Consider the following 23,403-nt stretch of genomic DNA (forward strand, 5'->3'; position numbering starts at 1 on the left):
ATCTTCTGTCCGACGGGATATTTGCGTGGGTGGAACTGCTCATTTAAATAGCCATACTCACGGCAGAATAAATTTAGGACAAACGAAACAGTAATTAAAGACGCAATGCGGGTTTTGTTACAGGTTGTAGGCCGCAGTTGGCTAAAGGCTAATGCTAATGCTAAATGATAAATGTGTGTTGTGTCACATTGTACCTAAAGCTAATGCTAATGCTAATTGCTAAATGCTAATTGTGTTGCGTGCTACATGATAATCTTAACCTTAGAGGTCCACTGCGATGGATTCAAGCCTCTTAAACTTGTTTGTATGTGGGGGGAACTGAAAGTTCTACGCAAATGTGAGCTCTGTTATGTGTAATTGTGTGAGTATAACGTATAAAATTGTGAAGCTGTAGCGTAATGCTATCTTTCTATTGTATGGCAAGCATGGGATTAAATGGATGTGCGCATGTGCATGATTTTACGGCGCTAAAACTACGACATGCGGTTGTGCTAAGCCTACAAAACAAAATGGTGGGTAAAGGTCATAGGTCCCATCTGGGAGCTGCAGGGGGAGACAGAGAAATGGACACAGACAAAGAGGAGAGATTTTAACACGAGTATTCTAGTTTAAACTGCGGTTGGTTAAAGATGAAACTTGTTTTGTGACCTATTGAATTTATAAATTAAATATATGTTGACAGAGTATAATGAATTAAATTAAATGACGGATTAAAATAAAATAAAAATGTTTTTGAGCGATCTATTTAGTTCTGAGGTTAGTCTTAGAGTGAATAATGGGTGAACGAAGGAATATTGAATATGGTTGAAATAACTCAGTGATTGCATTAACTACTAAAATGTGATGCTGTGTCTCTGTTTTTCTGTCATATGAGGCTATAGAACGGAGCAAAGGAGAGAGAGGGGGGCTAACGTGTGCGTGACGTGACGTGACAAGGTGTGACGAGGCAGAGGATCAGATATCAGGCTAGTTCACAAAATCATCCTAACAAAATATGTGATGTTATGACAATTTTACATAGGCTTGGCAAATGTTTCATTAAAAATTGCATTTTTGAAGCTCTGTGTATCACTGGGGTTTGATGGGAATTGTGTTGGGAATCAAGGACTGACATTATTCTGTAAATTTAAGATAATTAGGTGCCTATAGAGCAAGGGGGTTTATGGGAATTGTAGTATTGAAGGGTTAGAGGCTTTGTTTATGGGTATTTTAGTCTGAAGTTGACTACTTGCATTTGATGGGTTGTGGTAAGATAGTCAACACTAATTTATAAATTGGTGACATAGGATATAGGAATAAAAATTGGTTTTTAATTATTCAGGATTTTTAATGGATTTTTTTTTTTTTTGGAGTTGTTAAATTATATTAATAATTAGAGGGGGGAAGCCATAGGCTATACAGTCTAAAATAAAATAATTCACAATAAAGGAATATAAAAGGGTTGATATAGGGGAAAAAAATAGTAATCCTTTAACTAAAGTAGTGTTAGAAAAACTAATGGCAGAAGTTAGTACACCTTTCTCACATACGGATTCAGCAAAAAGTAGAGCTTAGGGATGTTTAGCCTCAGCTTTCAGTGATCATCCAGCAGGGTGATTGTTGCATCAGAGATGAAGACGAATAATAGATAGAGGACAAGCAGAAACGACGATAAAGATGAATCCAAAACTCCAGAAGGAAGAAAATGTGATGTCTGGAAGAGAAGAGGGAGGTTAAGGAGGATGGAACTTAAAGAAGATGAGGATGATGAAGATGAGTGATGATGAAGAGGTCATGGGTGGATATGACTCTGTGATCAGAAGGAAGTTGGCAAGAGAGGAAAGAAGAAGGATACTAGAGATTTGATCTCTGATGAAAGTTGAAGGAAGAAGGATACAAGAGATTCGAGTTCAGATGAATAAAGCGATGAAGATTTGGAGATTAAAGGTGCTTTATGTTCAAGAGGATTTTATCCTACAATGACTAGCAAAGAAGAAATAGATATATAGACCGATGTTTATCATGCCTGGATAAAGCAAATAGTTTAGAAGAAGTAACACAGCTGAAGATACAGAAGAGGAGAAACTGCTGAGAAAAGGATCCCAAGAATTGGAGAAGAAGAAAGAACAGGACAAAGAAACTCTGAGAAAACTCAATCATACAACGGGTGGAGAAGAGAAGCTTTGGTTATGAAGAATCAGAATGAACCAAATCAACAATCACTGTTACAGCTTCAAATGAACAATATCAAATGCAATTGTACCAGCCAAGGGGGGTACCAAATGTTTCATATCCACAGCCAGTTTCTGGACAGACACAGAATTGGAGAGGAAGAGGACGAGAAGAAATAGAAGGAGGAGGAAGATTTCAGCTACACTTCCAGCAACTTTCAGAAGACTGTTATAATTATGGACAGGTTGGTCACTTTACCTGTGATGGAAATGCGTCAGGAGGAAAAACAGAGAACATTTTTAAGGAAGATACAGGGGCAATTCAAGATCACCTGTTCTCCAGGTGAACCCTAAAGATTCTAGAGTGCCTAGAAGATACGAGTTGGGTGTTAGCTGATAGCAACGATTAGAGAAGAAGAGAAAATAGCTAACAATTGAAGTAAAACCAGAGGACTATGAGAAGTGATGGTGAATAGTGGAAAAACGTATCTGTGTTCAGCCTAAAGAGGTTAAACATCTCACTATGTAAAATTGACTAATTAGGATAGGGATTTGAGGTAGTAAACAGCTAATTACTCTTAGGGAACCAATGGAGCTATGCTATAAGAACTCAAAGAGAAATTTAAAATAGACATACTAATATTAGGACATAAATATGTTGCAGTGTTGGGAAGAGATGCATTGTTTAAATTGAATTGTACAATAGGATGTACACTAAACGGCTGTCTGATAGAGGATTTAAAAGAGTCTGGGTTACATTCTTACACTAAGGGATTTCAGGCTAGGCTAAAAGGTGTTTAGTTTGCCAAGTCTGTGTGTAAAGAAGTCAAAGGCAGTTGGGAACTTTCTCAATCACGTATTCTAAAATGTGGTGGTAAAGGGATTTTGTGAATAAATCAGTGGAAAAAGTTTAAAGCTTATGAGAGAAAAGATTAGATTAAAATAAGTTAAGAGAACTAGGTTGAAGGAACTCTAAGACAGTAAGCTAAGTTTCAAAGTTAGTAGAAAGAGAGAGAGAGAGAGAGAGAACAGTGGTGAAGGACATTTTAAAGTTTAGTGGGAAGATATGGTAGGAGTTTAGATCTGTTAGGAGCAGATGCATTGAGAAAGTATGTGTTGCTGAATGGTAAGAGAAGATTGAGGTATCTATAGTTACAGTTCCAGCAGGGAGATCAAGGTAATTATAGATGTATTTTTATAATCAAAAGTTTGAAAGTCAGGAATTAGAGACAGGACTGAGAGTTGGGAAAAAGTGACACTAGTGGTGATAGATGGAAGTACAAGTAAATACAACTTTTCTTTGGGGAAAATACTTATTAGAGATAATTATGGAGAAGAAGTATACTTATCTAGTGCAAGCATTAGAAGTTGTTCCGGTTAAGAATTATTGGTTAAAAGGATATGTAATTGGTAAAGTGACGCTTATGATGGAAGATTTCAAATCTGTTGAAGTTTCACAGTCACCAAGGGAGTTCAGGAAGAATATGTTACAGTAGTCACTCCAACAGTGAATAATACACATAGGATATTGGTAACTTTGCCACTAGAAATAATTAAGGTTAATACATCAACTACTTTAATGGTAACTTTGGAAGGGATTAATGATACGATGGCAATAAGCAAATGTAGGAAGTATGACACCGACAACTTTTCTGAAATTAAAGGGGGTAGCAAGACGAATAGGGTTGAAATAGGAGAACAGATAGTAGTAGAGAGAATATAGATTTATCATGGAGGACAGGATGAGGTCTTTGATTTTAATGACAGACAAGGAGAGGTATCTGATCAGTACCGCTCGTTAGGGAAGAGAGAAACTATATGCATGTGGTTTGATTCTTCTGTTGTGAAAATTAGAGATAGATGGCAGGTAGGAATCTTTGGTTCCAGCAGCTCATTCTGTAAGATCAGTGAGGAATCTTGAGGGTCCATGTCTGGTTAGAATTCCAGTCAAACATGTTAGAGACGGTCGTTCGACCTCTATCAAGTATGTGTCAATTTTATGCTTTGTCATGACTGTGGTATCAGCAACAATCAGTAACAGATAAAATAATGTCGTTGTCAAAACATTTGTTTAAGTCTAGGGTTAGGTGTTATTGGATTAAGTGAATTAACTTGTGTGAATTTGTTAGATGGAAAGTAAAATCAGGTAACAGCAAACCCTGAAGCATTTGAGGTGTAACCATTGAGGGCTAAAAGTTGTTTTTGTTCTAATAAAACATATGAGGTAAGGGGTATGTTTATGGGAATATCAGATTGTGATGTTATATGCATGACCTTAAGGGTAGTAATGAGAAATATGTTACTTTTTATGTACCAGTTAGTAGGAAAAGCAGGACTTTGATGGTTAAAAGATTAGATTTTGCCTGACAATGTGACTATGGGGAATTTTAGAGATATTTGGAGGGTTTGTGGTGATAAAGCATATATATTCTTACACTATGGATAGACAGGAGGTTGTTACATGTCAACGTTGAAGCTTCCATATGAGGTTTTTATCATTATAGGAGGGATAGCACCGGACACAGCTAAATCTAGGGTTAAAAGGGTGACATGGCTACATGTCATAGTCTTCAAGCCTATCATTGAAGGATAAATGTAAGGGAGAAGGGGGGATTTTTTTCCATGGTATGGTGTAACATTTGGGAAGATCCTATTGATGATAATAGTTATACTTTGAGTCCAGATAGTTCAGATAGTTATATATGCATTGAAGAATATAAGGGATGTGTTTGGGAGATGAACAGCGATGAGAACAGCGCCGGAAGAAGATGGCTGCCGTTTTACAGCCCTCTAACCAATTGTACTATTATGTGTGTTTTTCCGCGTTATTTGTAATTTATTTTGTACATAATGTTTATGCCATCGTCTCTTATAACCAAAGAGAGCTTCTGGATATCAGGACAGCGATTACTCACCTCGCGTTGGACGAACACTTTTTCTTCAACGAGGCGTTCGCGAAGGATATTCTACAGACTCCAGACAAGGCCCAGATCCCCGTCATTCGCGTGAGGAAGAGACGGAGATACCGTGGACGTAGGTCGGGGTGCCTTGTAAAGATCCGACGGCGAACGAGTAAACTGCCTCTCCCATCAATCCTATTAGCCAACGTTCAAGCTTTGGATAATAAAATGGACGATTTAAGATTACGGTTATCCTACCAACGGGACATTAAAAACTGTAATATCTTATGTTTCACGGAGTCGTGGCTGAATGACAACAATGACAACATTCAGCTAGCAGGCTATACGCTACATCGGCAGGACAGAACGGCAGACTCGGGTAAGACGAGGGGTGGCGGTCTCTGTATTTTTGTAAACAACAGCTGGTGCACAAAATCAAATACTAAGGAAGTCTCGAGGTTTTGCTCGCCTGAGGTAGAGTATCTTATGATAAGCTGTAGACCACACTATTTACCAAGAGAGTTTTCATCTATACTTTTCATAGCTGTCTATTTACCACCACAAACCAATGCTGGCATTAAGATTGCACTGAATGAGTTGTACAAGGCCATTAATCAACAGGAAAACGCTCATCCAGATGCAGCGCTCCTAGTAGCAGGGGACTTTAATGCAGGGAAACTTAAATCCGTTCTACCTCATTTCTACCAGCATGTTAAATGTGCAACCAGAGGGGAAAAAACTCTAGACCACCTTTACTCCACACACAGAGACGCATACAAAGCTCTCCCTCGCCCTCCATTTGGCAAATCTGACCATAACTCTATCCTCCTGATTCCTGCTTATAAGCAAAAACTGAAGCAGGAAGCACCAGTGACTCGGCTAATAAAAAAGTGGTCAGATGACGCAGATGCTAAGCTACAGGACTGTTTTGCTAGCACAGACTGGAACATGTTCAGGGATTCTTCAGACAGCATTGAGGAGTACACCACATCAGTCACTGGCTTCATCAATAAGTGCATCGATGATGTCGTCCCCACAGTGACCGTACGTACATACCCCAACCAGAAGCCATGGATTACAGGAAACATCCGCACTGAGCTAAAGGGTAGAGCTGCCGCTTTCAAGGAACGGGACTCTAACCCGGACGCTTATAAGAAATCCCGCTATGACCTCCGACGAACCATCAAACAGGCAAAGAGTCAATACAGGTCTAAGATTGAATCATACTACACTGGCTCTGACGCTCGTCGGATGTGGCAGGGCTTGAAAACTATTACAGACTACAAAGGGAAGCACAGCCACGAGCTGCCCAGTGACACAAGCCTACCAGACGAGCTAAACCACTTCTATGCTCGCTTCGAGGCAAGCAACACTGAAGCATGCATGAGAGCACCAGCTGTTCCGGACGACTATGTGATCACGCTCTCCGTAGCCGATGTGAGTAAGACTTTTAAGCAGGTCAACATTCACAAGGCCGCAGGGCCAGACTGATTACCAGGACGTGTACTCCGAGCATGTGCTGACCAACTGGCAAGTGTCTTCACTGACATTTTCAACATGTCCCTGACTGAGTCTGTAATACCAACATGTTTCAAGCAGACCACCATAGTCCCCGTGCCCAAGAACTCTAAGATAACCTGCCTAAATGACTACCGACCCGTGGCACTGACGTCTGTAGCCATGAAGTGCTTTGAAAGACTGGTCATGGCTCACATCAACAGCATAATCCCAGAAACCCTAGACCCACTCCAATTTGCATACCGCCCCAACAGATCCACAGATGATGCAATCTCTATCGCACTCCACACTGCCCTTTCCCACCTGGACAAGAGGAACACCTACGTGAGAATGCTATTCATTGACTACAGCTCAGCATTCAACACCATAGTGCCCTCAAAGCTCATCACTAAGCTAAGGATCCTGGGACTAAACACCTCCCTCTGCAACTGGATCCTGGACTTCCTGACGGGCCGCCCCCAGGTGGTAAGGGTAGGTAACAACACATCTGCCACACTGATCCTCAACACGGGGGCCCCTCAGGGGTGCGTGCTCAGTCCCCTCCTGTACTCTCTGTTCACCCATGACTGCATGGCCAGGCACGACTCCAACACCATCATTAAGTTTGCCGACGACACAACAGTGGTAGGCCTGATCACCGACAACGATGAGACAGCCTATAGGGAGGAGGTCAGAGATCTGGCCGTGTGGTGCCAGGACAACAACCTCTCCCTCAACGTGACCAAGACAAAGGAGATGATTGTGGACTACAGGAAAAAAAAGAGGACTGAGCACGCCCCCATTCTCATCGACGGGGCTGTAGTGGAACAGGTTGAGAGCTTCAAGTTCCTTGGTGTCCACATCACCAACGAACTATCATGGTCCAAACACACCAAGACAGTCGTGAAGAGGGCACGACAAAGCCTATTCCCCCTCAGGAGACTAAAAAGATTTGGCATGGGTCCTCAGATCCTCAAAAAATTCTACAGCTGCACCATCGAGAGCATCCTGACTGGTTGCATCACCGCCTGGTATGGCAACTGCTTGGCCTCTGACCGCAAGGCACTACAGAGGGTAGTGCGTACGGCCCAGTACATCACTGGGGCAAAGCTCCCTGCCATCCAGGACCTCTATACCAGGCGGTGTCAGAGGAAGGCCCTCAAAATTGTCAAAGACTCCAGTCACCCTAGTCATAGACTGTTCTCTCTGCTACCGCACGGCAAGCGGTACCGGAGTGCCAAGTCTAGGTCCAAAAGACTTCTCAACAGCTTCTACCCCCAAGCCATAAGACTCCTGAACAGCTAATCATGGCTACCCGGACTATTTGCACTGCCCCCCCACCCCATCCTTTTTACGCTGCTGCTACTCTGTTAAGTATTTATGCATAGTCACTTTAACTCTACCCACATGTACATATTACCTCAACTAGCCGGTGCCCCCGCACATTGACTATGCAACGGTACCCCCCTGTATATATAGCCTCCCTACTGTCACTTTATTCTATTGTATATATAGCCTCCCTACTGTCACTTTATTTTTTACTTCTGCTCTTTTTTTCTCAACACTTTTTTGTTGTTTTATTCTTACTTTTTTGTTTAAAATAAATGCACTGTTGGTTAACATTTTACATTTTACATTTTAGTCATTTAGCAGACGCTCTTAACCAGAGCGACTTACAGGAGCAATTAGGGTTAAGTGCCTTGCTCAAGGGCACATTAACGTCATTTAGCAGACGCTCTTAGCCAGAGCGACTCACAAATTGGTGCGTTCACCCTATAGCCAGTGGGATAACCACTTTACAATTTGGGGGGGGGGGGGGGGGTTAGAAGGAATACTTTATCCTATCCCAGGTATTCCTTAAAGAGGTGGGGTTTCAAATGTCTCCGGAAGGTGGTGAGTGACTCCGCTGTCCTGGCGTCGTGAGGGAGCTTGTTCCACCATTGGGGTGCCAGAGCAGCGAACAGTTTTGACTGGGCTGAGCGGGAGCTGTGCTTCCGCAGAGGAAGGGGAGCCAGCAGGCCAGAGGTGGATGAACGCAATGTCCTCGTTTGGGTGTAGGGACTGATCAGAGCCTGAAGGTACAGAGGTGCCGTTCCCCTCACTGCTCCATAGGCAAGCGCCATGGTCTTGTAGCGGATGCGAGCTTCAACTGGAAGCCAGTGGAGTGTGCGGAGGAGGGGGGTGACGTGAGAGAACTTGGGAAGGTTGAACACCAGACGGGCTGCGGCATTCTGGATGAGTTGTAGGGGTTTAATGGCACAGGCAGGGAGCCCAGCCAACAGCGAGTTGCAGTAGTCCAGACGGGAGATGACAAGTGCCTGGACCAGGACCTGCGCCGCTTCCTGTGTAAGGCAGGGTCGCACTCTCCGAATGTTGTAGAGCATGAACCTGCAGGAGCGGGTCACCGCCTTGATGTTGGCGGAGAACGACAGGGTGTTGTCCAGGGTCACGCCTAGGCTCTTCGCACTCTGGGAGGAGGACACAGCGGAGTTGTCAACCGTGATGGCGAGATCATGGAACGGGCAGTCCTTCCCCGGGAGGAAGAGCAGCTCCGTCTTGCCAGGGTTCAGCTTGAGGTGGTGATCCGTCATCCATACTGATATGTCTGCCAGACATGCAGAGATGCGATTCGCCACCTGGTTATCAGAAGGGGGAAAGGAGAAGATTAGTTGTGTATCGTCAGCGTAGCAATGATAGGAGAGACCATGTGAGGATATGACAGAGCCAAGTGACTTGGTGTATAGGGAGAAAAGGAGAGGGCCCAGAACCGATCCCTGGGGGACACCAGTGGTGAGAGCACGTGGTGCGGAGACAGCTTCCCGCCACGCCACTTGGTAGGAGCGACCGGTCAGGTAGGACGCAATCCAGGAGTGAGCCGCGCCGGAGATGCCCATCTCGGAGAGGGTGGAGAGGAGGATCTGATGGTTCACAGTATCAAAGGCAGCAGACAGGTCTAGAAGGACAAGAGCAGAGGGCTGTAAGTAAGCATTTCACTGTAATGTCTGCACCTGTTGTATTCGGCGCATGTGACCAATAAAATTTGATTTGATTTGATTTGATTTGAGATCTGAGAAGATTTGGTTGCAAGATCAGTTAGGCCCAGTAGGGGCAGTGATGGGTCAGATTTTAGTTTCAGCTTTGATAACACTGTGTGATGTTTGTAATTTGTTACTGATCTTTGAGAAAGCTATGATATTGAGATAGGTTGGAGAGTGATGCCTGGAGACAACACTCAGATGCCGGTGTTGACTGTTCCTGATCTGGATGAAGATGGACAAGTAGAACTGAATGGATAAATATCATTTTTTATGAGTTGATGATTTTTCAAAAAAAAATTTTTCAATATTAGGGTGATGTTGGTATGATTTATGAATCAAAGGGGGGAATGGGTTTATGTGATTCATACATCATTTATATATCATTTCTATATTCTTAGTTGATATTGATGTTCAATTTGAAAGTGTTTGTTTTGCAAAGGATACTGTTTGGTCTTTTTCTTTTCTTCCAGAAGCATTTGGGGGACATGTGGAGATTGAAATACTCAAACAAAGACAATATGAAGGGACAATATGACTGGAGGAGATGAAACAAGGAGGGTGTGGCCGATTCCATCATCAACAAGTCCATTGGAAGTCGAGACTACAGGGAGATGAAGTGTAGTGGACTACATTCCAGTGTCTGCAATGAAATATAGACATGTGTAATACATAACTGTGTCATATTCTTAGGGATTAATTTTTGTAGAATGATGTTTGATGTTATTGAATACATGTGAGGATCTTAGATGTTTTTGTTTATTTCGTGAATGTTTAGGGACAGAGGAAATTTAGGCAGGGAGAGTTTCACTGTAAGGTCCAATGGGTTGACCAGCCTTACAAGTGGATGTTTTTGGATAGGATTTTGTTTGCAGGGGCTTACATGTGTATTTAATTGCATCATAGTTTCAAATGCATTTACATGGTTTATGAGGTTATCTGGAGTACCGAAGGTGGTTGCCTGGGGCAGAGGGACCGTGAGAGAATTTTACTGTCTTGATTGATGGATGGAAGGTTGCCGGACAGTTTTTCGCTCTTACACTCCATAGAGATTTGTTCATATTTCATAGTAATGTATTCACACTTCATAAAGATAGTAATGTATTCACACTTCATAAACAGTTATTCATATTTCATAGAAAGGTATTTACACTCTAGAGGAGAATCTTTTTAGTTTAATGTTAAAGATACTCAATAAGATAAATTGTTACTGGTCATAATCCTATTCTGTTTGTTTTCGAGACGTTTAGTTCGTCTCGAAGGGGGGAAATGTGGTGTATTAACATTATGACTGTTTTGGAGGAACAATGAATGTTGTTTATGTTAGTATCAAAAGGGAATGTTTTAGGGTGACGCCCCAGGGGAGACTGGTGATTGGCCAGAAGAGGGAGCATCATTGTTTATAAATAGGGGGGAAAATGAAGGAGAGGGCAGAACGAGCAGCCATTCTGAGGCGTCACTCTCCGGGTGTCATGTCACCTGTCACTCATGCTGAAGCTTGTGGTCTGAATAAACCTTATGATCAACGTTCAGTATGAGCAGACTCCTTTTGTTCATCAGCAATAATTGCCACCACTCACTCGATACGACATCATCATTTGGAAATCTCACCATTTCTGTCTCGTCTCCTCCAGTATCCAGACTGCTGCTATGGACATGCTGGGGGGCGCGGAGGTGGGTGAGCAGTGTCGTAACGTCGACATCATGTCAGACGCAGCCTACGCCGTCCTCAGTAAGCCTCCCAGCTACACCGGGAACTTTGTCATCGACAAGGAAATTCTGAAGACAGAGGGCATTAAAGACTTTGAGATATACGCCATCGCTCCAGGTAAGTATGTGCACGGTGATATGAGGCTAAACATTGAATTTTAAATCCCAGGTTAAAACCCCCCCGAATACAGTAGGCTAAATGAATGGGCTTCCACTTGGATGGATCTCTAGAGTCATTTTGAGATGGTGTGGTTATGGTGTCCAGAGGGCAGGGGTATTGAACTCTGACCCCTACGAGGTCCTGGTGTGGTTATGGTGTCCAGAGGGCAGGGGCATTGAACTCTGACCCCTACGAGGTCCTGGTGTGGTTATAGTGTCCAGAGGGCAGGGGTATTGAACTCTGACCCCTACGAGGTCCTGGTGTGGTTATGGTGTCCAGAGGGCAGGGGTATTGAACTCTGACCCCTACGAGGTCCTGGTGTGGTTATGGTGTCCAGAGGGCAGGGGCATTGAACTCTGACCCCTACGAGGTCCTGGTGTGGTTATAGTGTCCAGAGGGCAGGGGTAATGAACTCTGACCCCTACGAGGTCCTGGTGTGGTTATAGTGTCCAGAGGGCAGGGGTAATGAACTCTGACCCCTACGAGGTCCTGGTGTGGTTATGGTGTCCAGAGGGCAGGGGTATTCAACTCTGACCCTACGAGGTCCTGGTGTGGTTATGGTGTCCAGAGGGCAGGGGTATTCAACTCTGACCCTACGAGGTCCTGGTGTGGTTATGGTGTCCAGAGGGCAGGGGTATTGAACTCTGACCCCTACGAGGTCCTGGTGTGGTTATGGTGTCCAGAGGGCAGGGGTATTCAACTCTGACCCTACGAGGTCCTGGTGTGATTATGGTGTCCAAAGGGCAGGGGTATTGAACTCTGACCCTACGAGGTCCTGGTGTGGTTATGGTGTCCAGAGGGCAGGGGTATTGAACTCTGACCCCTACGAGGTCCTGGTGTGGTTATGGTGTCCAGAGGGCAGGGGTATTCAACTCTGACCCTACGAGGTCTGAACTACTGCTGTTTTTCTGTTCTACCAGATAACTAACTGCACCCACTTGGTGTCCCAGGTCTAAATCAGTCCCTGGTTAAAGGGGAATCACCCACCTGGTGTCCCAGGTCTAAATCAGTCCCTGTCTAAATCAGTCCCTGGTTAAAGGGGAATCTCCCACCTGGTGTCCCAGGTCTAAATCAGTCCCTGACTAGCTAGAGGGGAACAATGAAACAAAAGCAGTGGAACTGGCTTCCAGAGTTGAGTTGGAGGGGTCTAGATGATGTGGTAATGGTTTGTCTCTGTGTGTCTACAGGGAATCCACTGCTGCCAGACTTCTTCCTGGCTGAGGAGTTGATGCAGAACATGGGGGATCAGGTTGTCATCACAGTGTTAGAGAGTGACAAACCCAGCGCTGCATGGGCCTCCAGTGGGCCCATAGCGGAAACATTCAATATCATCAAGGGAGTCCTCAACCCTGACATTGTCAAATCCACTGGCGGAGTCTACAAGTTCCACCTGTCTGGTAAGATATGTGTTTTCAGCTTTAACCCAGACATCATCTAGCCTGACTGTTTGTACCATCATGCCAACTCCTTGTTGGAGACAGTACAACATATCTGGGACCAGGCTAGACATCATATGACTGGTATCAAAGTGTATATTTGAAATGGTGAATACAGTGCATTCCCTTAATCCACATGTTGTTACGTTACAGCCTTATTCTAAAATGGATTAAATGAAACATTTTCCTCATCAATCTACAAACAATACCCCATAATGACAAAGCAAAAACAGGTTTTTAGAAATGTTTGCTAATTTATTAAAAATAAAAAACTGAAATACCTTATTTACATAAGTATTCAGACCCTTTGCTATGAGACTCGAAATTGAGCTCAGGTGCATCCTGTTTCCATTGATCATCCTTAAAATGTTTCTACAACTTGATTGGAGTCCACCTGTGGTAAATGCAATTGATTGGACATGATTTGGAAAGGCACACACCTGTCTATATAAAGGTCCCACAGTTGACAGTGCATGTCAGAGCAAAAACCAAGCCATGAGGTCGAAGGAATTGTCCGTAGAGCTCAGAGACGGGATTGTGTCGAGGCACAGATCTGGGGAAGGGTACCAAAACATTTCTGCAGGATTGAAGGTCCCCAAGAACACAGTGGCCTCCATCGTTCTTAAATGGAAGAAGTTTGGAACCACCAAGACTCTTCCTAGAGCTGTCTGCCCGGCCAAACTGAGCAATCGGGGAGAAGGGCCTTGGTCAGGGAGGTGACCAAGAACCCAATGGTCACTCTGACAGAGCTCCAGAGTTCCTCTGTGGAGATGGGAGAACCTTCCAGAAGGACAACCATCTCTGCAGCACTCCACCAATCAGGCCTTTATGGTAGAGTGGCCAGACGGAAGCCACTCCTCAGTAAAAGGCACATGACAGCCCGCTTGGAGTTTGCCAAAAGGCACCTAAAGGACTCTGACCATGAGAAACAAGATTCTCTGGTCTGATGAAACCAAGATTGAACTCTTTGGCCTGAATACCAAGCGTCACATCTGGAGGAAACCTGGCACCATCCTTACGGTGAAGCATGGTGTTGGCAGCATCATGATGTGGGAATGTTTTTCAGCTGCAGGGACTGGGAGACTAGTCAGGATCAAGGGAAAGATGAACGGAGCAAAGTACAGAGAGATCCTTGATGAAAACCTGCTCCAGAGCGCTCAGGACCTCAGACTGGGGCGAAGATTCACCTTCCTACAGGACAACAACCCTAACTAAGCACACAGTCAAGACAACGCAGGAGTGGCTTCGGGACAAGTCTCTGAATGTCCTTGAGTGGCCCAGCCAGAGCCCGGACTTGAACCCGATCGAACATCTCTGGAGAGACGTGAAAATAGCTGTGCAGCGACGCTCCCCATCCAACCTGACAGAGCTTGAGAGGATCTTCAGAGAATAATGGGAGAAACTCTCCAAATACAGGTCTGCCAAGCTTGTAGCGTCATACCCAAGAAGACTCGAGACTGTAATCGCTGCTAAAGGCGCTTCAACAAACTACTGAGTAAAGGGACTGAATACCTATGTGATCTTTTTTTAAATAAATTTGTAAACATTTCTAAAAACCTGTTTTTGTTCTGTGATTATGGGATATTGTGTGTAGATTGATGAAAAAAACAAAACAATTTAATCCATTTTAGAATATGTCACGATCGTTAGAGTGAGTGGACCAAGGCGCAGCGTGATGAGCGAACATACTTTATTATCAAAAGTGATAACAAGAACAAAACAACAAACGATAACGACACGTGAAGTCCTTGGCTACAAAATACAACCAACACGGAACAAGATCCCACAACTACTGTGGGAAAACAGCCTGTTTAAATGTGGTTCCCAATCAGAGACAACCAGCCACAGCTGACACTCGTTGCCTCTGATTGAGAACCACTCTGGCCAACATAGAAATACAAAACTAGATATAAACATAGCAAACAAACACATAGAATCTACACACCCTGGCTCAACATATAGAGTCCCCAGAGCCAGGGTGTGACAGAATAAGGCTGTAACGTAACAACGTGGATAATGTCAAGGGGTCTGAATACTTTCCGAAGGCGCTGTATTTTGCAACGACCCTAGGCCTCCTAGGTGCTACGTGATCTGATCTTTCATTACATCATGGTGGAGAATGCAAGCAACTCCACAAGTCATTCATGTTTTGTGTTGATTGACTGCAGGGTCAATATTGTTATACACATGACAATAAACTGAACCTTGGCAATATGCCTATACTTCAGTAGTAGTACATTTGTGTTGTGTTCTGTTGATGTTTCTCTGTTCTAGGTGAGCATGCAGGAGTGTGGTTCATTGATCTGAAGAACGATGGGGGGCGGAGAGCCCCCAGTCATGACCATGGATAGTGCCGGCTTCACCAAGATGTTTGCAGGTCAGTCAGTGGCAAAGACGGCTGTTAGCTACCTAGGAGTGCTCATATACCCTGGTCCCAGATCTGTTTGGATTAGATGATGAGCACTAGGCTGGTCCCAGATCTGTTTGGATTAGATGATGAGCCCTAGGCTGGTCCCAGATCTGTTTGGATTAGATGATGAGCACTAGGCTGGTCCCAGATCTGTTTGTGCTGTCTTGACAATAAGAGTTGACAAGACTGCAAAAGCAGATCTGGGACCAGCCTAGTGCTCATCATCTAATCCAAACAGATGCTCTCTCTCATTAGTAACATGTTGTGATGCTCTCTCTCATTAGTAACATGTTGTGGTGCTCTCTCTCATTAGTAACATGTTGTGGTGCTCTCTCTCATTAGTAACATGTTGTGATGCTCTCTCTCATTAGTAACATGTTGTGGTGCTCTCTCTCATTAGTAACATGTTGTGATGTTCTCTCTCATTAGTAACATGTTGTGATGTTCTCTCTCATTAGTAACATGTTGTGGTGCTCTCTCTCATTAGTAACATGTTGTGATGCTCTCTCTCATTAGTAACATGTTGTGATGCTCTCTCTCGTTAGTAAGATGTTGTGATGCTCTCTCATTAGAAACATGTGATGCTCTCTCTCATTAGTAACATGTTGTGATGCTCTCTCATTAGTAACATGTGATGCTCTCTCATTAGTAACATGTTGTGATGCTCTCTCATTAGTAACATGTTGTGATGCTCTCTCATTAGTAACATGTGATGCTCTCTCTCATTAGTAACATGTTGTGATGCTCTCTCATTAGTAACGTGTTGTGGTGCTCTCTCTCATTAGTAACATGTTGTGATGCTCTCTCTCACTAGTAACATGTTGTGGTGCTCTCTCTCATTAGTAACATGTTGTGGTACTCTCTCTCATTAGTAACATGTTGTGATGCTCTCTCATTAGTAACATGTTGTGGTGCTCTCTCTCATTAGTAACATGTTGTGGTACTCTCTCTCGTTAGTAACATGTTGTGGTGCTCTCTCTCACTAGTAACATGTGGTGCTCTCTCTCATTAGTAACATGTTGTGGTGCTCTCTCTCACTAGTAACGTGTTGTGGTGCTCTCTCTCACTAGTAACATGTTGTGGTGCTCTCTCTCATTAGTAACGTGTTGTGGTGCTCTCTCTCCCTAGTAACATGTTGTGGTGCTCTCTCTCATTAGTAACGTGTTGTGGTGCTCTCTCTCATTAGTAACATGCTGTGATGCTCTCTCTCATTAGTAACATGTTGTGGTACTCTCTCATTAGTAACGTGTTGTGGTGCTCTCTCTCCCTAGTAACATGTTGTGGTGCTCTCTCTCATTAGTAACGTGTTGTGGTGCTCTCTCTCATTAGTAACACATTTGTGATGCTCTCTCTCATTAGTAACATGTGGTACTCTCTCTCATTAGTAACATGTTGTGATGCTCTCTCTCGTTAGTAACATGTTGTGGTGCTCTCTCTCACTAGTAACATGTGGTGCTCTCTCTCATTAGTAACATGTTGTGGTACTCTCTCTCGTTAGTAACATGTTGTGGTGCTCTCTCTCACTAGTAACATGTGGTGCTCTCTCTCATTAGTAACATGTTGTGGTACTCTCTCTCATTAGTAACATGTTGTGGTGCTCTCTCTCACTAGTAACGTGTTGTGGTGCTCTCTCTCATTAGTAACATGTTGTGGTGCTCTCTCTCACTAGTAACGTGTTGTGGTGCTCTCTCTCACTAGTAACATGTTGTGGTGCTCTCTCTCATTAGTAACGTGTTGTGGTGCTCTCTCTCACTAGTAACATGTTGTGGTGCTCTCTCTCATTAGTAACGTGTTGTGGTGCTCTCTCTCACTAGTAACATGTTGTGGTGCTCTCTCTCATTAGTAACGTGTTGTGGTGCTCTCTCTCATTAGTAACACATTTGTGATGCTCTCTCTCATTAGTAACATGTTGTGGTACTCTCTCTCATTAGTAACATGTTGTGATGCTCTCTCTCGTTAGTAACATGTTGTGGTGCTCTCTCTCACTAGTAACATGTGGTGCTCTCTCTCATTAGTAACATGTTGTGGTACTCTCTCTCGTTAGTAACATGTTGTGGTGCTCTCTCTCACTAGTAACATGTTGTGGTGCTCTCTCTCATTAGTAACGTGTTGTGGTGCTCTCTCTCACTAGTAACATGTTGTGGTGCTCTCTCTCATTAGTAACATGTTGTGGTGCTCTCTCATTAGTAACACATTTGTGGTGCTCTCTCTCATTAGTAACATGTTGTGGTGCTCTCTCTCATTAGTAACATGTTGTGGTGCTCTCTCTCATTAGTAACATGTTGTGATGCTCTCTCATTAGTAACATGTTGTGGTGCTCTCTCTCATTAGTAACATGTTGTGGTGCTCTCTCTCATTAGTAACATGTTGTGGTGCTCTCTCTCACTAGTAACATGTTGTGGTGCTCTCTCTCATTAGTAACATGTTGTGGTGCTCTCTCTCATTAGTAACACATTTGTGGTGCTCTCTCTCATTAGTAACATGTTGTGGTGCTCTCTCTCATTAGTAACATGTTGTGGTGCTCTCTCTCATTAGTAACGTGTTGTGGTGCTCTCTCTCATTAGTAACATGTTGTGGTGCTCTCTCTCATTAGTAACACATTTGTGGTGCTCTCTCTCATTAGTAACATGTTGTGGTGCTCTCTCATTAGTAACGTCTTGTGGTGCTCTCTCTCCAGGCAAACTAAAGCCCACCATGTCAGGGAAGCTGAGGATTAAAGGAGACATGACCCTGGCTATCAAGATGGAGAAGATGATGTCCATGATGAAGAGGTCTAAACTCTAAATAATAACTATTAGAATGGCTGTGTCTGAAATATATGGTGTGTTCCAGACAACTGGGAACTCAAAATATATACAGCTGTGGAAAAAATTAAAAGACCACTGCAAATTTTTCTTAAATCAGCATCTCTACATGTATGACAGCCATTCCATTCCAGTGTCTGTTGAATTCCAACACAGGCACACCTCATTCTACTGAATTAGGTACTGATTAGGTGATCACCTGAACCAAATCTTCTTTAACGAGGAAAAGTATAAATACCACTGCTGTGGTCATCACTATCCTCTTGCAATAGGACCAGCTGGATGGCAAAAACAGTGCTAATAGTACATCAAAAGTAATATTAATCAAAAAATAACTATTGACCATGCCAAAAGAGTTGAAAAGGAAAATTCTGAGTGAGGAAAAGAAGGGGTCAATTCTGGCTTTACTGGCAGAGGGATACAGTGAGCGTCAGGTTGCTTCCATCCTTAAAATTTCAAAGACGGCGGTTCATAAGAACAAGGTCAAGCAGCAGACATTGGGGACAACAAAGCTACAGACGGGCAGAGGGCGAAAACGACTCTCTACTGACCGGGATGACCGCCAACTCATTCGAATGTCACTCAACAACCGTAGGATGACATCAAGTGACCTACAAAAAGAAGGGCAAACGGCAGCTGGAGTGAAGTACATGGCGAGGATGGTTCGAAACAGGCTCCTAGGGGCAGGGCTGAAGTCGTGCAAAGCTACAAAAAAGCCCTTCATCAATGAGAAGCAAAGAAGAGCCAGGCTGAGGTTTGCAAAAGACCATAAGGATTGGACCGTAGAGGACTGGAGTAAGGTCATCTTCTCTGATGAGTTCAATTTTCAGCTTTGCCCAACACCTGGTCGTCTAATGGTTAGACGGAGACCTGGAGAGGCCTACAAGCCACAGTGTCTCGCACCCACTGTGAAATTTGGTGGAGGATCGGTGATGATCTGGGGGTGCTTCAGCAAGGCTGGAATCGGGCAGATTTGTCTTTGTGAAGGACACATGAATCAAGCCATGTACAAGGTTGTCCTGGAAGAATACTTGCTTCCTTTTGCTCTGACATTGTTCCCCAACTCTGAGGATTGGTTTTTCCAGCAGGACAATGTGCCATGCCACACAGCCAGGTCAATCAAGGTGTGGATGGAGGACCACCAGATCAAGACCCTGTCATGGTCAGCCCAATCTCCAGACTTGAACCCCATTGAAAACTTCTGGAATGTGATCAAGAGGAAGATGGATGGTCACAAGCCATCAAACAAAGCCGAGCTGCTTGAATTTCTGCGCCAGGAGTGGCATAAAGTCACCCAACATCAATGTGAAAGACTGGTGGAGAGCATGCCAAGACGCATGAAAGCTGTGATTGAAAATCAGGGTTATTCCACCAAATATTGATTTCAGAACTTTTCCTAAGTTAAAACATTACTATTGTGATGTTTAAAAATGAAGATGAACTTATTGTCTTTGCATTATTCGAGGTCTGACAACACTGCATCTTTTTGGTTATTTTGACCAGTTGTCATTTTCTGCAAATAACTGCTCTAAATGACCTTTTTTATTTGGAATTTGGGAGAAATGTTGTCAGTAGATTATAGAATAAAACAAACATGTTATTTTTACCCAAACACTTACCTATCAATAGTAAAACCAGAGAAACTGATAATTTTGCAGTTTGGTCTCTTAATTTTTTCCGCAGCTGTATATCGTGACGTACGAGCTCTAGGATAATGCCCGAGTTTCTGACTTGTAATTCTGAGTTGAATGGCCATTCAAAACTATTTCTCCCAGTCGGAGCTTGTTTTATTCCACAGTTCCCGGGTGTCTTGAATGCACTGAAGTCAAGCGATTTCCCAGTTGTCTTGACCATAAGTGCACTACTTTTGACCAGAGCCTGGGCCCTTGTCAAAAGTAGTGCACTATAGAGGGAACAGGGTTCCATTGGGATGCACCCAGAATGTCTAATGAATCTCCTAACTGTGTGTAATAAATACTGAACTGTCCACCTCCTTTTCTAACATGCAGTTTCTAATAAACCAGACGCTCTAATTCTTCTGCTGTTCTGTTCGTAGTCATGGCAACATTGTTCTGTAAATTCTTGGACGGCATTAGACACTGATACCACCGCTGTTCCTTCAATGGCATTGCACTAGCTACTATTTTCTGTTGCTATTTTTGGTTTCGTGGCAGGGCGCACACACAGGTGATCACGTACTGTATTCGTCCCAGTTTACAGCAGGTATAAAAGGTGCAGTGAAATGCTGACGTGCCAGCTCCCTCAACAACCGCAGTACAACATCCATCAAAAATAAGGCAACAATAAACATGTCGTCCCCCAGGATGATGCAGCGCCCCCTTTGGGCCAATCAGTGTAATTTTGTAAATGACAGCTCTTTACGGCAAGACAAGTTTTGTCATAATCGGGCCAGTGGTGTCTGAGATCGCGTATGATGAACAAATGTACTAACGGACGGTGACCGATCCACACTCCCCTCCCCGATTTCATCGTAGGGGACAATAAGTCATTAGAAGATAGTATGCATAGTAATAAAACGGATATGTGCACAACAGGATATACAGAATACATTATGGGACAACAGGATATACAGAATACATTATGAATGTGCTATGTCAAGTATGACTGTTCTAAATATAAAGTGGGGTGTCTTGGTCATGAAGTTGGGGTGTCTTGGTCATGAAGTTGGGGTGTCTTGGTCATGAAGGTGGGGTGTCTTGGTCATGAAGGTGGGGGTGTCTTGGTCATGAAGGTGGGGTGTCTTGGTCATGAAGGTGGGGTGTCTTGGTCATGAAGGTGGGGTGTCTTGGTCATGAAGGTGGGGTGTCTTGGTCATGAAGGTGGGGGTGTCTTGGTCATGAAGGTGGGGTGTCTTGGTCATGAAGGTGGGGTGTCTTGGTCATGAAGGTGGGGTGTCTTGGTCATGAAGTTGGGGTGTCTTGGTCATGAAGGTGGGGTGTCTTGGTCATGAAGTTGAATACATAGTGTATATAATAGAACAGCAGTGTTGAATGACTGAAAGGTGGCTCTACCCCAAAGTGCCGCTTGTCATGATGACACCCACCTCTCTCGTTCAATGAGAGAAGATTAGAAACAGACAAGATGGCGGCGTTGTTGGATTACTTCACGGAGCAAAACAGTTATTTTAATAAGAGCGTTTTCTAAATTCAAACGAACCACCTGCAACTGGACATAGACATTTTATAACATACATGTTTGGCCAAATTGAGAATGAAGATAGTATTGCCAAGTTAAGGTTGGTCGAAAATTCTCTGTGCTACGCCAAACAGTACCTATCCTGTAACGGCTAATGGAGAATCACGTTATCCTGTTACACATCTGAAGCTACAGACTTTGCTACCTTGCTGGTTACACCGTCTGAAAGACAGCGATGCAAACATTTGGAAGGCTTCCTCTCATGACCTCTACAAGACAGATTTTAACATACTCTACCGGTTGTCTGGGCGTTTGGTCCTTATGTCTCAAAATGGAAGAACATATATCCACAGGAAAGTATTATAAACCTGACTTTTTAGAATCTCGGGTTGTTTCATGATTTCAATCACTTTCTGATTTCCTTTTGATTTGAACGATACCTTCCATAGACTACATGTTTGCCCATGGTAGTAGTGTCTTCATCACTGAAAAAGATCAAAGATCGTGTTGAGGGTCAGCGTGGTGGAAGTGTTGTCTGTTGTCTGTGATTGTTAACCTGTTTTAAATGTTCTGCTCACATCGGCCACGGAGAGCGAGATCACACAGTCATCCGGAAAAACTGCGGCTTTCACGCAAGGCACAGTGTTATATTCCTCGAAGTGAGCATAAAAGGCATTTAGCTCGTTTGGGAGTTCTGCATCGCTGGGCAACTCACGTCTGGGTTTCCCTTTGTAATCCGTTATCGTCTGTAAGCCCTGCCTCATACGACGAGCGTCGGAGCCGGTGTAATAGGATTCCACCTTCCTCCTATATTGTCCTTTTGCATGTTTGATGTCTCTTACGAGGTCGTAGTGGGCGTCCATGTCCGTGTCCTGTTCCTTGTAAGCGGTAGCTCTAGCCTTTAGACCAGCGTGGATATTACCTGTAATCCATCGTTTTTGGTTTGGATACGTTCTTATAGTCCCTGTGGGGACGACATCGTCTATGCAGCAAAACAGTCTTGTAGCCTCGCGTCTGCTTCATCCGACCACTTCCGTTTTGAGCGCATCACTGGTACTTCCTGGTTGAGCTATTGTTTGTAAACAGATAGCAGGAGAATGGAGTCATGGTCAGATTTGCTGAAAGTGGGATGAGGGAGGGCCTTGTATGCGTTTCTGTGGGTAGAATAAAAGTGTTCTAGAGTTTTAGCGCCCCTAGTGGCGCAGGAGACGTGTTGGTAGAAGTGAGGTAGAACGGTTTTAAGTCTCTCTGCGTTAAGGTCTCCGCCCACCAGAAACGCTGCCTGAGTGGTTTCTTGTTTGTTTATGGCCCCATACAGTTCGTTGAGTGCCAGAGTGGTGTTGGCTTGGGGAGGGATGTAGACAGCCGTGATAATTACAGATGAGAACTCTCTTGGTAGATAAAAGGGTGTCAAAGGCGACGTGTATGCGGTGGGCGAAGTCAAGCGCAGGACACAGAGCTACTGGCAGACGTACTTTACTAACCAGTAAAAGAACATACAAAACAAAACCTCCTAACAGGGAGGAAACAAATACACGCATACGAAACAGCAATGCCGACCTTACGGGAAACAAAACAATAACACATAATTTACCAAACGAGAGACAGGGGTAAATATAGGGACTACAATCAAACATAATAGCGAACAGGTGTAAACACTCAAGACTAAACCAGACAAACACCGAAACATCGATCGGCAGCAGCTAGTACTCCGGGGACGACGAACGCCGAAGCCTGCCCGAGCAAGGAGGAGGAGCAGCCTCGGCAGAATCCATGACAGTACCCCCCCCCCCTTGACGCGCGGCTCCAGCCGTGCGCCGACCCCGGCCTCGGGGACGGCCAGGAGGACACGGAGCAGGGCGAGTCGCATGACTCCGGTGGAAATCCCTCACCAGGGAGGGATCTAGGATGTCCCTCCTAGGGACCCAGCACCGTTCCTCCGGACCGTACCCCTCCCACTCCACGAGATACTGCAGACCCCCCATCCGACGCCTCGAATCCACGATGGAACGGACTGAGTACGCCGGAGCCCCTTCGATGTCTAGTGGGGGCGGAGGAGCCTCTCGTATCTCATTCTCCTGGAGTGGACCAGCTACCACCGGCCTGAGGAGAGACACATGGAACGAGGGGTTAATGCGGTAATTT

General features: G+C 44.2%; 1 pseudogene across 1 annotated transcript in view; it reads left to right on the plus strand.

Annotated features, from left to right (window-relative positions):
- Positions 1 to 18,082, plus strand: part of LOC311127548 (hydroxysteroid dehydrogenase-like protein 2) — a 65,077-nt pseudogene extending 46,995 nt beyond the window's left edge. Inside the window, exons 6-9 of the transcript in view lie at positions 11,217 to 11,410; positions 12,640 to 12,849; positions 15,163 to 15,265; positions 17,976 to 18,082. The product of the transcript in view is annotated as a hydroxysteroid dehydrogenase-like protein 2 (transcript). The remainder of the gene's footprint in view (positions 1 to 11,216; positions 11,411 to 12,639; positions 12,850 to 15,162; positions 15,266 to 17,975) is intronic.
- Positions 18,083 to 23,403: the final 5,321 nt, after the last annotated feature.

The sequence above is a fragment of the Coregonus lavaretus genome, assembly GCF_964263955.1.
Source record: "Coregonus lavaretus genome assembly, chromosome: 4".
In the NCBI taxonomy this organism is placed as follows: domain Eukaryota; kingdom Metazoa; phylum Chordata; class Actinopteri; order Salmoniformes; family Salmonidae; genus Coregonus; species Coregonus lavaretus.